General features: G+C 40.6%; 1 protein-coding gene and 1 pseudogene across 1 annotated transcript in view; both read right to left on the bottom strand.

Annotated features, from left to right (window-relative positions):
* LOC141272008 (uncharacterized) overlaps positions 1-15,609 on the bottom strand; it is a 326,760-nt gene that overhangs the window by 199,027 nt on the left and 112,124 nt on the right. The gene's annotated exons all lie outside the window — the stretch shown is intronic.
* LOC141271453 (uncharacterized) overlaps positions 1-15,609 on the bottom strand; it is a 75,759-nt pseudogene that overhangs the window by 39,148 nt on the left and 21,002 nt on the right.

The raw sequence follows: 15,609 nt of genomic DNA, 5'->3' as shown, positions 1-15,609 counted from the left end.
TATCTCCAAAGGGGGGACTGGTAAGGATGTGAATATATTTGATGAAATCATATATATTAATATATATACATATATTGAAGATATCCAAAATACAAATTGACTTTTACAAGTTGTACCAAACTGTACCATTCTTAGGAACCGCTTTTAGTCCAAAGGCCATATACATTTGCCTGTGTGGACAGCTAATCTGATACTTCCGTAATTTGCTAATAGATTATATTAGCATGAAACAAATAAACAGGCTAATAAAGATAACTGCTGAAAAACCAATAAGGTTAGCTTGACCACACTGATTAAACTTTAAACTTAAAACATGTGATGTTTGTTGAGTCACAATGACTTGACATATTGGAAACCGCCTATATAAGCTTCTGTGATAGGCTCAATAAAAAGAACTCACTTTTACCTCTATCCTGTAGTCATCTATGATTTTTCTGGCCATGCCTCTTATATTCAAGTTGGCAGCAGACAATTAAGAGGATTGAACACACCGTTCGAGTGTGCCCTAACACCTATACTACAGAAATGGGTAGTTATTGCAACTATATGTTCTGATCTGGAGAGGGAGGTTGTAGAGGCTCAGGGGGATGCTCCAGCTGCCTGTTGTGAAGACATGGGGTCTTCCGTGGGCGTAATACTACTCAGACAACACAGAGTGAAGGTAAAAAAGCGTGGCAATACTTCATTGAACCACAAAGCGGACAATAAACACATAGAACAGTCCCAGCAAATACCCAAGATGGCACAAAATTACATAGTCTCACCCTTCCGTTCCGCCCGCCTGGGATAGAACAGCTGCGACTTTTGGAATTCCAGGGCCAACTACCTCAACCAGTGGCCCCCTGCTTCTGGCGGGTCCCCCACAGAGAGAAGGTAGCGGCAAGCTTAGGAAGCTAGCAGTCCATCGAGGTACAAGGCCACGATACCCGAGGGTCCCACCCTGGCCTCTCTGAGAGTTTCCATGGGGCCAGATGACCGGCTGGTCCTAATCTGGCTTTTCCAAACGTCTCCATGGGTGGACTGTTAACCGGACTATGCCTTTCTTTCACCCCACTGTCTATGACATACCTTCCTGGCTTTTGACCACTTGAGGGGAGTGGTCTTTACTTTTATACAGGATTTCCTGTCTGCATTGTTCATGACTAAGTAGGTTAAACGGTTGAAACGCGCCATTTGTTACCGCTTTTCCCTGACATATATATGCAATTTTAATTAAGATTAAATAAAGGATTCATTTTTTTATATAAATCCAGCAGCACTTTTGCCATTTTTATATTCACTTGCTGAAGCTGACAAGTTTTCTCTGCAGATTTCAGGACTGATGAACAAATATATGGAACAGGTAATGGAGCGCATACAGTTCTGCTCAAAAGTTTACATACCCCGGCAGAAATTTTGCTTTCTTGGCCTTGTTTCAAAGACTATGAATGATAGCAAAAACATCTTTTTCTCCACTCATGGTTATTGGTTGGGTGAAGCCATTTATTGTCAGACTACTGTGCTTTCTCTTTTTAAATCTTAATGACAACCAAAACATCCAAATGACCCTGATCAAAAGTTCACATACCCTGGTGATTTTGGCCTGATAACATGCACAGAATTTGATACAAATGGGTTTGACTGGCTACTAAAGGTAACATCCTCTCCTGTGACCTGTTTGCTTGTAATCAGTGTGTGTGCGCATAAAAGCGGAGTGAGTTTCTGGGATCCAGACAGATTTTTGCATCTTTCATCCAGTCACTGACGTTTCTGGATTGTGAGTCATGAGGAAAGCAAAAGAATTGTCAACGGATCAATGGGAAAAGTTAGTTGAACTGTATAACACAGGAAAGGGATACAAAAAGATATCCAAGAAATTGATAATGCCAGTCAGCAGCGTTCAAACTGTGATTAACAAATGGAAAATCAGGGGCTCTGTAAAAACGAAACCATGGTCAGGTAGACCAACAAAAATTTCGGCCACAACTGCCAGGAAAATTGTTCGGGATGCAAAGAAAAACCCACAAATAACATCAGATGAAATTCAGGACTCTCTGAAAACTAGCAGTGTGGCTGTTTCAAGATGCACTTGAAGAAAAATGGGCTGCATGGTTGAGTCACCAGAAAAAAGCCATTACTGCGCAAATGCCACAAAGTATCTCGCCTACAATACGCCAAACAGCACAGAGACAAGCCTCAAAACTTCTGGAACAAGGTAATTTGGAGTGAGGAGACCAAAATTAAACTTTTTGGCCACAATTATAAACATTACATTTGGAGAGACGTCAACAAGGCCTATGATGAAAGGAACACCATTCCTACTGTAAAGCACAGAGGTGGATCGCTGATGTTTTGGGGATGTGTGAGCTACAAAGGCACAGGAAACTTGAAGGAAAGATGAATGCAGCATGTTATCAGCAAATACTGGAGCTAAATTTGCACTCATCAGCCTGGAAGCTGTGCATGGGACATACTTGGACGTTCCAACATGACAACGATCCAAAACACAAGGCCAAGTCGACCTGTCATTGGCTACAACAGAACAAAGTGAAGGTTCTGGAGTGGCCATCTCAGTCTCCTGACCTCAATATTATTGAGCCACTCTGGGGAGATCTCAAGTGCGCAGTTCATGCTAGACAGCCCAGGAATTTACAGGAACTGGAAGCTTTTTGCCAAGAAGAATGGGCAGCTTTATCATCTGAGAAAATAAAGAGCCTCATCCACAACTACCACAAAAGACTTCAAGCTGTCATTGATGTTAGAGAGGGCAATACACGGTATAAAGAACTGGGGTATGTGAACTTTTGATCGGGGTAATTTGGATGTTTTTGGTTGTCATTAAGATTTAAAAAGAGAAAACAAAGGAGTTTGACAATAAATGGCTTCACCCAACCAATATCCATGAGTGGAGAAAAAGTTTTTTTGTTATCATTCATATTCTCTGAAACAAGGCCAAAAAAGCAAACATTCTGCAGGAGTATGTAAGCATTTGAGCACAACTGTATTTTTCAAAGTTTTGCACTTTATTGACCGTCAGTCGCGTCAGAACATTTACACTATTAGTCGCGTTGGGTTCATAGGACCCCAGTTTTCATATTGAAAAATAAACAATATATTAAAGAATTTTTACTTTATTTAGGAACTTAAGGTACAGCATCTTAGCTAAACGAAAATATAACATTTTTAGTAATCAACAAAATTTAAACATCTACTTATGTACTATGAAAAAACAAGTAATTATTTGGCACAAGAATCACATATCTTCTTATGGTACTCACTGCACATAAATTTCTTGCAATTATCACATCCGGTTTTGTTCTTTCAGTGGTCACTAGATCTCACATACATTTGACATTGACCTACTTCCAAAAAAGAAGGCTTGTCATTGAGTCGTCTTTTCAGGAAACTTGGCCATTTAGAAATTTCTGATTTCATACTTTTATGAGCTCTCACTAATTCAGTCAAAAAAAAATTCAGAAATTCTCTTGGGGTAATTTTAGTGTTATTATTCATGTTATAAATAAAATAAGCATCTATTGCTGATACATTGAAGAGATGAAAATATATGACCATTGGCCATGTCTTACTGTGCCGAGCGACGTTTTAAGTTTCACACAGTTTGACGTTTGTTTCAAGGCCACCCTTGGTTTTATTTTAAAAGTCTGTTATTTCCAGCTTCTTGCTATCCCCTTCAGATATAACTTTACCATGATTCATAGTGGACAGTACTAGAAATGCCTTGGATTTTATTTTCGCTGTGGCACGTGTAGTCGATGCATCATCTTGCGATGCACTGAGGACGGAGGGGAGCTCAAGCTAGGAAGATACCGAAACGGACGGTTACTCACTCTCCATACTTGAAACAAACGCGATTGGGGTCCAATGGACTCCACGTGACTAATTAAAGGTTAAATACACTGCTCAAAAAAATAAAGGGAACACTTAAACAACAGAATATAACTGCAAGTAAATCAAACTTCTGTGAAATCAAACTGTCCACTTAGGAAGCAACACTGATTGACAATCAATTTCACATGCTGTTGTGCAAATGGAATAGACAATAGATGGAAACTATTGGCAATTATCAAGACACACTCAATAAAGGAGTGGTCCTGCAGGTGGGAACCACAGACCACATCTCAGGATTAATGCTTTCTGGCTGATGTTTTTGTCACTTTTGAATGTTGGTTGTGCTTTCACACCCGTGGTAGCATGAGACAGACTCTACAACCTACAGAAGTTGCTCAAGTAGTGCAGCTCATCCAGGATGGCACATCAATGCGAGCTGTGGCAAGAAGGTTTGCTGTGTCTGTCAACGTAGTGTCCAGAGGCTGGAGGCGCTACCAGAAAACAGGCCAGTACACCAGGAGACGTGGAGGAGGCCGTAGGAGGGCAACAACCCAGCAGCAGGACTGCTACCTCTTCCTTTGTGCAAGCAGGAACCTGAGGAGCACTGCCAGAGCCCTGCAAAATGACGTCCAGCAGGCCACAAATGTGCATGTGTCTACACAAACGGTTAGAAACCGACTCCATGAGGGTGGTATGAGGGCCCGACGTCCACAGATGGGGGTTGTGCTCACAGCCCAACACCGTGCAGGATGCTTGACATTTGCCACAGAACACCAGGATTAGCAAAGTCCCCACTGGCGCCCTGTGCTCTTCACAGATGAAAGCAGGTTCACACTGAGCACATGTGACAGACGTGACAGAGTCTGGAGACGCCATGGAGAGTGATCTGCTGCCTGCAACATCCTTCAGCATGACCGGTTCAGAACATTTACACAGTGGGTCAGTAATGGTGTGGGGTGGCATTTCTTTGGAGGGCCACACAGCCCTTCATGTGCTCCCCAGAGGTAGCCTGACTGCCATTAGGTACCGAGATGAGATCCTCAGACCCCTTGTGAGACCATATGCTGGTGCGGTTGGCCCTGGGTTCCTCCTAATGCAGGACAATGCCAGACCTCATGTGGCTGGAGTGTGTCAGCAGTTCCTGCAAGATGAAGGCATTGAAGCTATGGACTGGCCGACCCATTCCCCAGACCTGAATCCGAATGAGCACATCTGGGACATCATGTCTCGCTCCATCCAACGTCACATTGCACTACAGACTGTCCAGGAGTTGGCGGATGCTTTAGTCCAGGTCTGGGAGGAGATCCCAAAGGAGACCATCTGCAACCTCATCAGGAGCATGCCCAGGCGTTGTAGGGAGGTCATACAGGCACGTGGATGCCACACACAATACTGAGCCTCATTTTGACTTGTTTTAAGGACATTACATAAAAGTTGGATCAGCCTGTAGTGTGTTTTTCCACTTTAATTTTGGGGGTGACTCTAAATCCAGGCCTCCATTGGTTAATAAATTTGATTTCCATTGATGATTTTTGTGTGATTTTGTTGTCAGCACATTCAACTTTGTACAGAACAAAGTATTCAATGAGAATATTTCATTCATTCAGATCTAGGATGTGTTATATGAGTGTTCCCTTTATTTTTTTGAGCAGTGTAGTTCATACAAATGTTAAATATTTTATAGACATTAGGATTGTAATTGCTTTTTAGAACAAGTGGTCATTGGTAATTATATACATTTTTTAATAATCATTTAGTGCTCTAAGTTGATTTCCCTTTCTCTCGCAGACAAGTGACTTTACTTGATAACTTGTAATTTTTCTTTTTTTTTCCATAATGATTTAAAACAAAAGTGGCTTCTCTCCTGTGTGAGTTATGCGATGCTTAGCAAGTTGTGATGTATATGTGAAACATTTCCCACATTCTGAACATGAAAATGGCTTTTCCCCTGTGTGAGTTCTTTGATGCCTAGCAAGTTGTGATGTATCTGTAAAACATTTCCCACATTCTGAACATAAAAATGGCTTCTCCCCTGTGTGAGTTCTCTGATGTTTAACAAGATGTGATTTATCTATAAAACATTTCCCACATTCTGAACATGAAAATGGTTTCTCCCCTGTGTGAGTTCTCTGATGTTTTCGAAGTTGCGATTTAGATAGAAAACATTTTCCACATTCTGAACATGAAAATGGCTTTTCTCCAGTGTGAGTTCTCTGATGTCTAATAAGTTGTGATTTATCTATAAAGCATTTACCACATTCGGAACATAAAAATGGCTTCTCCCCTGTGTGAATTCTCTGATGTCTAACAAGTTGTGATTTATCTACAAAACATTTCCCACATTGTGAGCAAGAAAATGGCTTCTCCCCTGTGTGAGTTTTTTGATGTGAAACAACATGCGCTATCCTTTTAAAACATTTCCCACATTTTAAACATGAAAATGGCTTCTCCCCTGTGTGAGTTCTTTCATGTAAAACAAGATATGATTTCCTTTTAAAATATTTCCCACATTTTAAACATGAAAATAGCTTCTTCTCTGAGTGACTTTGTCGCAGTGAAAGATAACTTGATTTAATACTGTAACATTTCCCAGGTTCTGAATATAAAAGTGGTTTCTCCCCTGTGTGATGTGCTTCATGTTCATCAGTACTTTTGTGGTTTTGTTTTTTCATATTTTCCTTTAATGAAGCAGAATAAAGGACCTGTTGATAAGGATCAGATGATAGATTTTGAGGTGTATCTGGGATAATTACATGTTCTTCATATGTATCTGATGTGATACCATGATCACCTGCTGCAAAATCTGAAAATATCAGGTGTCCTTCTGAGGTCCTGGTACAGTCATCTGCAAAGAATACAATTATTATTTGTCAATAACAATAACACTGCATTGAAATTATATTATTCTATATAATTTCCATACAAACTATAATAGAATTCAGCTTTAGACTGATTAAGACAGTAGACTACTACCCAATGACTAGTAAATTATGATGTTAGGCCAAGAGGCTGTACTTTTTCAATATTTTCTCTTCACTGCTGAAGCCATCTTCTCTATAGGTTCTGGTTTCACTTCACCAGTCAGCAATCATTTGCAGTTTCATGGTCAGTGGAGCCTCATACACTTAACTGTAAGTCAGTGCTATTAGATAATGTCCATCGCTCATGCACTTTTTGACAGGTATAGTACATGCATCTAGCACAGCAGTATGGTCATGTAAAAATAAGTCATGGCCTTGGTTTAAGTGTAGGAGTTTTTTCTTTACAAAAAAGAACTAAGCAATATATATAAAATAGTATAAAGAACTTGTTCTCCTATATTCTATGTATTGAGAGTCAACAGAAAGCATTGGATTCCATCATGATTATGGGAGCACTGGGAGATCTGAAAATGAATTTGCAGCAGTGTCCTCTGTAATCCATGGTTGACAGTCGCTCGTTCCTTCAAAGATCACTTAGCTTAAAGGCGACGGACACCTTTGTGCACAACAAATAGGTAACCACATATGTGACTAAGCTTCTGTAGTTAATAAAGTTGCACGTATTTCATTTTTAGCATTGAGCTATTCTAATCATAGCTGTTTTTCACTTCTTCCACATTCAAACGTCTTCCTCTCAGGATGTTTCTCCAGCACTGGTCACATGATATGTTTTGATTTCTCAAGAACTAGCACAGCTGAAACTCAGTTCCCCCCCACCTTCTTCAATTTCTATGGCTGTTTACCACAACCAAGCACACACACTGCCAGGCCGGTATATGATTTCTCCGTCATCCATCTCTTCTCTATGGGACATATTCACAATATGAAATACTGCACTCTAAACTTAATGGTGTCTGGTGGTCCACGAGGAAAAAAATTGCAACATACAGTATTCTGATTTATTTACCCCAAAAAGAGGTCCAACAAGTCTATGGGAGTACTGAATTACATATAAGGCCAACAAGAAGAACTCCCATGTATATTTAAAAATATCAAAATATATTTTATTAACCAAATACACAAAACATACACAATAAAATCAGGTATAATAAAATAGTGAAGGAAAAAAGGGAAAGTCACTACAGGAAGCAAGTCACAGGCGATGTCAAAATATATAGGAATATCACAAAAGAAGTGGTAGTTAACTTGGTTCACATGGAGAAAGCTGCAAATATATGTGTGTACTTATGTACCGTATATATTGCAATTGTACATTGTAATAGAGTGATACTATTGCTGTTTTGCACAAATTGCATATGTATTGAATAATATGAAATTTGTTTACTAGGGTTTGTGTGCAATATATACCGTGGGGAGCACTAAATATTCATTCTCTTTAATAGCGGCACACAGTGTATCCGCAGCGCGGCTCCTACTACTGCCGGGCAATCGCGTGTGCCCACTATTAAAGGGCATGAATATTCAACCCCTCCCCACGCCCACGGGCAATAGCGGGCACACGTGATCGCCCGGTAGTGGCAGGAGCCGTGCTGTGGCTACGCTGTGTGCCTTATATTAAGGAGCATGAAGTCACTGCTCCCTGCGCACACAGTCCCGGCGTGGGGAGCAGTGACTTCCAGGAGCTGATCTCTCCTGGTGAGCTGCGCATGGCAGTGACCCCATGTGCGGCTCACATGGTGAGATCAGTGTGGGCAGACATGACGCAGCGATGGAAGAGAGAGAAGTAAGGCGAGTAGGAGTGTTTCTTTTTTTTATGTGCAGCGTGATGGGGATTAGGGGGACCATGCATACCAGGATAAGGATGAGGGATCATACATACCAGGGTAAGGATGAGGGGGCCATACATACGAGGATAAGGATGAGGGGGCCATACATACCAGGATAAGGATGAGGGAGCCATACATACCAGTAGAAGGATGAGGGGCCATACATACAAGGATAAGGATGAGGGGGCCATACATACCAGGATAAGGATGAGGGAGCCATACATTCCAGGATAAGGATGAGGGGGGCATACATACCAGGATAAGGATGAGGGGCCATACATACCAGGATAAGGATGAAGGGGATCATACATACCAGGGTAAGGATGAGGGGGCATACATACCAGGATAAGGATGAGGGGCCATATAAACGAGGATAAGGATGAGGGGGATTATACATACCAGTATAAGGATGAGGGGGCCATGCATACCAGTATAAGGATGAGGGGGCCATGCATACCAGGATAAGGATGAGGGGTGCCATGCATACCAGGATAGGGATGAGGGGTGACATGCATACCAGTATAAGGATGAGGAGGCCATGCATACCTGGATAAGGATGAGGGGGCCATGCATACCAAGATAGGGATGAGGGGTGCCATGCATACTAGGATGGGGATAGCTGTGCAATGCATACCAGGATAGGGATGAGCTGTTAGAACCCTCCTGTTAGTTTTTTTCTATTTTGTGGTCACGTGACCTGCTGCCTATTTATTCCAGCTCCGCCCTTCTGGCTTTGCTGGACTTCAGTGTTACTTTGACTCTAAATCTAGCCAGGTGCTTTGTAGCTATCTCTATAGTTTGCTTGGTCCTTGGACCTCTAAGTATTTTTGTCTGTTTGTCTTTTTGCTCCGCTACAACTTCTGCTAGGAGGTGTCCAATTTTGTCCCAGTCCTTAGTACTTTTAGGGACCCCTCCCTTTTATCTATAGGTCTGCGTTCAGACTAGCTGAGGACGAAGGCGGGTCTGTTCACAAGGAACAGGTTGCCCGCTGCATCGTAGGGAATCAGCTTAGTCCTATTGTAGGGACAGTTTTCCTATCTTTCCTTAGTTCTTGTAGCAGATCATAACATGAGGGATGCCATGCATACTAGGATAGGGTAGGGATGAGGGGTGCAATGCATACCAGGATAAGGATGAGGGGTGCCATGCATACCAAAATGGAGAGGTGCCATGCATATCAGGATGGAGGGGTGCCATGCATACTAGGATGGGGATGGGAGCCACGTATAATAGGAAGGGAGGCATATCTACCAGGATGGGGGATATTATCAGAATTGAGGGACATTACCCCTATACCAGTGTCAGCAGCAGACCTCCTTCCCCTTAACAGTGCATTGTGAGCACATTTTTTGCTTACATTTTTTCTTCTATTTTCCTCCTCCAAAACCTAGGTGCGTGTTATGGTCCGGTGCGTCTTATAGTCCGAAAAATACGTATTTACAGCTTTCTACATATGAACCAAGTTAACTACCACTTCTTTTGTGATATTCCTATACATTTTGACATCGCCTGTGACTTGCTTCCTGTAGTGACATTCCCTTTTTTCCTTCACTATTTTATTATACCTGATTTTACTGTGTATGTTTTGTGTATTTGGCTAATAAAATTGATATTTTTTAATATACATGGGAGTTTATCTTGTTAGCATTCTGATTCAGTTAACCCCTTTGACATATGAGGACATCCAAGGTGGTATCAGTGCACTTCATGCGGGCTCTGGCACTGAGCCCGCATGTCACCGGGCACATGACAGCTGATCTGTACAACTGACATATGGCCTTAACAGAAGTGGGTGTAATTTCGATCCATCCGCGGCTGTTAACATGTTAACTGCCGCTGTCTATCGCGGGCAGCGGAATTTAACATTGCCAGAAGCACGTCACTAGTCCCGCCCCTCGGCGCCTGTGTCACATGACCGCGGGTCGCCAATGGGTTGGCATGGCAACGTAAGAGTCTGCAGGAGACCCCTGCAGTTGTCATTATAGGGATACTAAGCACCGCCCAGCGGTCATAGCAAGTGAACATTTTAGCTACACACATTAGGGCCAAAGCCTTGCTGTGTAGCACAGGCGATCAGACGATCGCAACTTCTAGTCTCTCATGGATTGAAGCAGGTAAAAAGTAAAAAAAAATAAATTAAAAGTTCAAATTACCCCCTTTTTACCCCGCTCAAAATAAAACAATAAAAAGATTCAAATATACACATATTTGGTAACGCCGAGTTCAGAATAGCTTGAACTAGCAATATATAAAAAGAATTAATCCGATCGGTAAATGGCGTAATGAGAAAAAACGCCAGAATTAAGCTGTTTTGGGCGCAACAACATTGCAAAAAAATGCAATAACAGGCGATCAAAAGATAATATCTACCCCAAAATGGTATCAATAAAAATGTCAGCTCAGTGCGCAAAAAATAAGCCCTCACCCGGCCCCAGATCCCGAAAACTGGAAACACTACGGGTCTCAGAAAATGGTGCCATTTTTTTTTGTTGCAACTTTGAATTTTTTTTCACCACTTAAATAAAAAAAAAGAATCTATAGATGTCTGGCATCTACGAACTCGCAATAAACTGGGGAATCATACTGGCAGGTCAGTTTTACCATACAGTGAACATGGTAAATAAAAAATAGTGGAATTGAACTTTTCGAGCAATTTCACTGGACTTTGATTTTTTTTCCTGCTTTACAGTACATAATATTGTAAAAGCAATGGGGTTGTTCAAAAATACAACTCATGCTGCAAAAAACAAGCCATCACATGGCCATATTGACCAAAAAATAAAAAAGTTATGGCTCTGGGAAGACAGGGAGCAAAAAATGAAAAAACGGAAAAACCCAAGGTTGCAAAGTGGTTAATGGACCATGATATTTTGGATGGCATGCGAGTACTATCCGGGAATGCAGATCCATTCTCTTGAATGGGCGCGTTCAATCCGCAAATCAGATCAAACACAGACGTGTCTGCATTTTTTGTCGGACAGCTTTGGAGTGTGTTCACACCCGAGTTTGTGAGTTTTGCCTGTTTCATTATAGGAAAATTCAATTTATGTCTTAATCAGATCTGTTTTCTCGCGTGCTGCGCCAATTCTCTGGAATGCACTACCCAGGACAGTTCGATTAATTCCCAATACCCACAGTTTCAAGCGAACCCTAAAAACACATTTCTTTAGACTGGCGTATCACCTAAACACACTCTGTCCATCCCAGCTTTCCCCCATATTAAAATCTTCAACTTCGGGTTCAAACCAACCATGCACATAAAAGCCTCTGTCAGGGCTGCACACATACTGGCTGGCGACCAGTCCATGTATTATTATTTATCCTATTCAGTATATCAAGGCTGCATTATACAATATATGTACTTTTTACCTTTTGTCTCCCCCACTTCCTCATAGACTGTAAGCTTGCGAGCAGGGCCCTCACTCCTTTCGATATGAGATATGCTTATTCTGTATTGTCTGTATATGTCCCCCCTAAAATTTGTAAAGTGCTGCGGAATATGTTGGCGCTATAAAAATAAACTATTATTATTATTATTATTATTATTATTATCTGTTGCACAACTGATGCAAATAGATGCAGAGTGGTCCCGTTAATTGTTGTGGGGTCCGTCTGGGTTCCATTATGTGTTTGTTTTTAGAATGGAAAACAAAGTTCTGCATGAGGAGCTTTTTTACCGTTATAAAATAATATATAATATGAATGAAAACAAAGGTATCATTTTTATTCACACTATTTACCGATCACCATAAATCACGTGATCACTGTACTGTACATGTTGTCACAATTACAGGGACACAAAATATGTCCATGTTTACTGTGATGTTTTGTACAATTTTTTATAGTAATTCTATAAATAGGACTCTCTGGTGATTACTTTTCAGCACGTATAATGTACTGGTATGAAATCTGTATAGAACTTTATATTATAAGATGTACAGAAGAATGCTTTTGAGGTTTTTAGGCTGAGAAAATTCTCCTGTACATAACAGTGCAGCCTGTGGCTCACTAGTAATATTTCTACCTTCCATATCAGGGGTCCGGAGTTCAAATCCCCGACACTGACAAACTTCAAAAGTATATTTAGAGGCATTCACTGAGTGTCCTGTATAAACAGGACCATGTATACAGAAGTATCTCTTCTATGTCAAAAGTGGCAAAAACAAAAGGGATGAAAAAGGTTAAGTCCCTTTAGAATTCATGGTATGAAAAATGCACCATGATTACAAAACGGTAACCTAAAAAAATCAATACTAGAAGTAAAAGAGTGAATTAAAAACCATCAATATCTTTTATCACACATGTAAAATATAAAGTAAGAAAAATGGATCAAGTGAAAGGTAAAATAAATAAATAAATAAATCACCAGAGGCAAGATGTCAGAATATAAGAACATGATTGTACAAAAATGAATAAGAGAACCAAAATCGGTTTAAAAAAACAAGACACAAAGACTTTGATAAGGGGAAAAATATACTGTGTAATGATTAGAGTGGGTGGTAGTAGGTTTACAAAAAACAGGGTAATACCAGACATTACAGAAGTCTGCAGTAGATCACCATATAATGTCATATAGTAATTATCATGTGCCGCAAGACTGATAATGTAATCTGACCAGATATGTGCATGAAATGTCAGAACGTGTCACAAGAATAATCATATATTATTATGCCACAATCATGGCGCATAGAAAAGAATATAATAGAAGCGTGTTCCCTCTGGGATGATGCCAACCTCGACGTGCGTTTCTGGCGCTGATGGTTTTTTAGGTTACACTCACCTGTGTGATTATCTGTAGTAATCTCCTCTTTACACCGCTCATCACCCCTCACATATGTCTCTGTAGTATTAATATGGGTCAGATCTTCAGCCTGAAACAAAGTTTGGAAGATTAAGAGACAGATGAAGAAGTCATAAAAAATTATTCAGAAGAACAGAAAAGATCATAAATTATGATGTTGAAAAAATGACAGCAGTAGTTAATACATAGATGCAGATCTTCAGTATAAATCCAACCTGTCGGATCCTAATTCTGACCAGCAGCCTCTATAGCCAGAAAACTGTGAGAAGATCCAGACAACATCTAATGTCTATGATCAGCTTTATCCTGTCATCTCCACCAAGTATAAAACATACACTGAATGGTCACATTGTGAGAAGATCCAGACAACATCTAATGTCTATGATCAGCTTTATCCTGTCATCTCCACCAAGTATAAAACATACACTGAATGGCCACATTGTGAGAAGATCCAGACAACATCTAATGTCTATGATCAGCTTTATCCTGTCATCTCCACCAAGTATAAAACATACACTGAATGGCCACATTGTGAGAAGATCCAGACAACATCTAATGTCTATGATCTGCTTTATCCTGTCATCTCCACCAAGTATAAAACATACACTGAATGGCCACATTGTGAGAAGATCCAGACAACATCTAATGTGTATGATCAGCTTTATCCTGTCATCTCCACCAAGTATAAAACATACACTGAATGGCCACATTGTGAGAATATCCAGACAACATCTAATGTCTATGATCAGCTTTATCCTGTCATCTCCACCAGATATAAAACATACACTGAATGGCCACATTGTGAGAAGATCCAGACAACATCTAATGTCTATGATCAGCTTTATCCTGTCATCTCCACCAGATATAAAACACACTGAATGGCCACATTGTGAGAAGATCCAGACAACATCTAATGTCTATGATCAGCTTCATCCTGTCATCTCCACCAATTATAAAACATACATATAATGGCAACATTATTAGAGATACCCATTGTGACTTTTTGTTTTCAGAATCTCAGCAATTCATCTTGTAATAGATTCCACTTGATGATGAAGTAATTCTGCAAATAATATGGAGATACTGACATGTTGTGAACCTCATCCTGGAGACGTGGTATAGGATTAAAACATGAGGACTATGAGGGCCGGGGAAGCAACAAAAACTCTTTGTAATGTTCCTGGAATCAATCCATGACTAGTGAACCATTGTGACATGGTGCATGGTCCTTCTACCATAGGGTAAACAGCTGCCATGAAGTGATCAACTTGGTTGGCCAAAATGCTGATGAAAGCCCTAGTGTCCAAACATCCATCCACAGATAAGGACCGAGGATGAGCCAAGAAAACATCCCCCCGCCATTATCATCTCCACGAGCCTGAATGATGACACCTGATAGATGGTGGCACTAGAACTGTTCATCTGGTGTTATCGTCCATCTGTGCTAAGGTACAATGAGTGTATTCTAACACATTAGTTGGACACCAGTGCTGTATTCAGTTGGAATTTAAAAAGATTGTGCTGAGGAGCAGGTAGTGCACAATTATTGATATCTTCCTCAACAAGTTTACGTCCTGTGGATTCCCCTATCATTGTATTTTTTTCCCCTCGATCACAACATTCTCAGTACTTATACTTTTGAAAAAAAAACATCTCAAGAGGTTGGGAGATTTTCAAACTTTGGACCTTACCTTAAAACTTATGACCATGCCTAGTTGAAGTGCTCAATATTCCCATTCTAATGTGGTTTCACACTGAAAAATTATCACTTCATTTTATATTACACTCTGGGGTTACAGGTCTAATCTCTATACAAGAAAGTTTCAATAAAGAAAGTGCCGGTGTCTCTAAAAAATTGGCCAATCAGTGTATAATACTGGTGGATAGCACAAGACTGAACACAAGACCTTCACAGCCTTCTACACATCATAGTGGAGATCTCATGACACCTTCTCTCCATCTACCTGATAATCCAGAAGAATATCGGGATCTTCTTGTTTACAGTCCAGTAGAAGAGGAGGATGGGGACATCTCTCTGGTGTTGTCCTCTTACTGAATAGAACTGGAGGAAACACATACAGGGACTGAATTCAATCTTTACATACAGACAATTATAGGCAGTGTGTATTTAGTCCTGTCTATTACCTGGTGATGTGAGGGGCTGGGGAACCTCCATCATGACGTCCTTGTACAGATCTTTGTGTCCTTCTAAATACTCCCACTCCTCCATGGAGAAATAGACGGTGACATCCTGACACCTTATAGGAACCTG

This window comes from Phyllobates terribilis, unplaced genomic scaffold (assembly GCF_046119375.1).
Source record: "Phyllobates terribilis strain yellow unplaced genomic scaffold, ASM4611937v1 Scaffold_5__5_contigs__length_657084704, whole genome shotgun sequence".
NCBI lineage: Eukaryota > Metazoa > Chordata > Amphibia > Anura > Dendrobatidae > Phyllobates > Phyllobates terribilis.
Note: the sequence above shows the minus strand (reverse complement) of the source record. Positions and strands in the feature narration are given on the sequence as shown.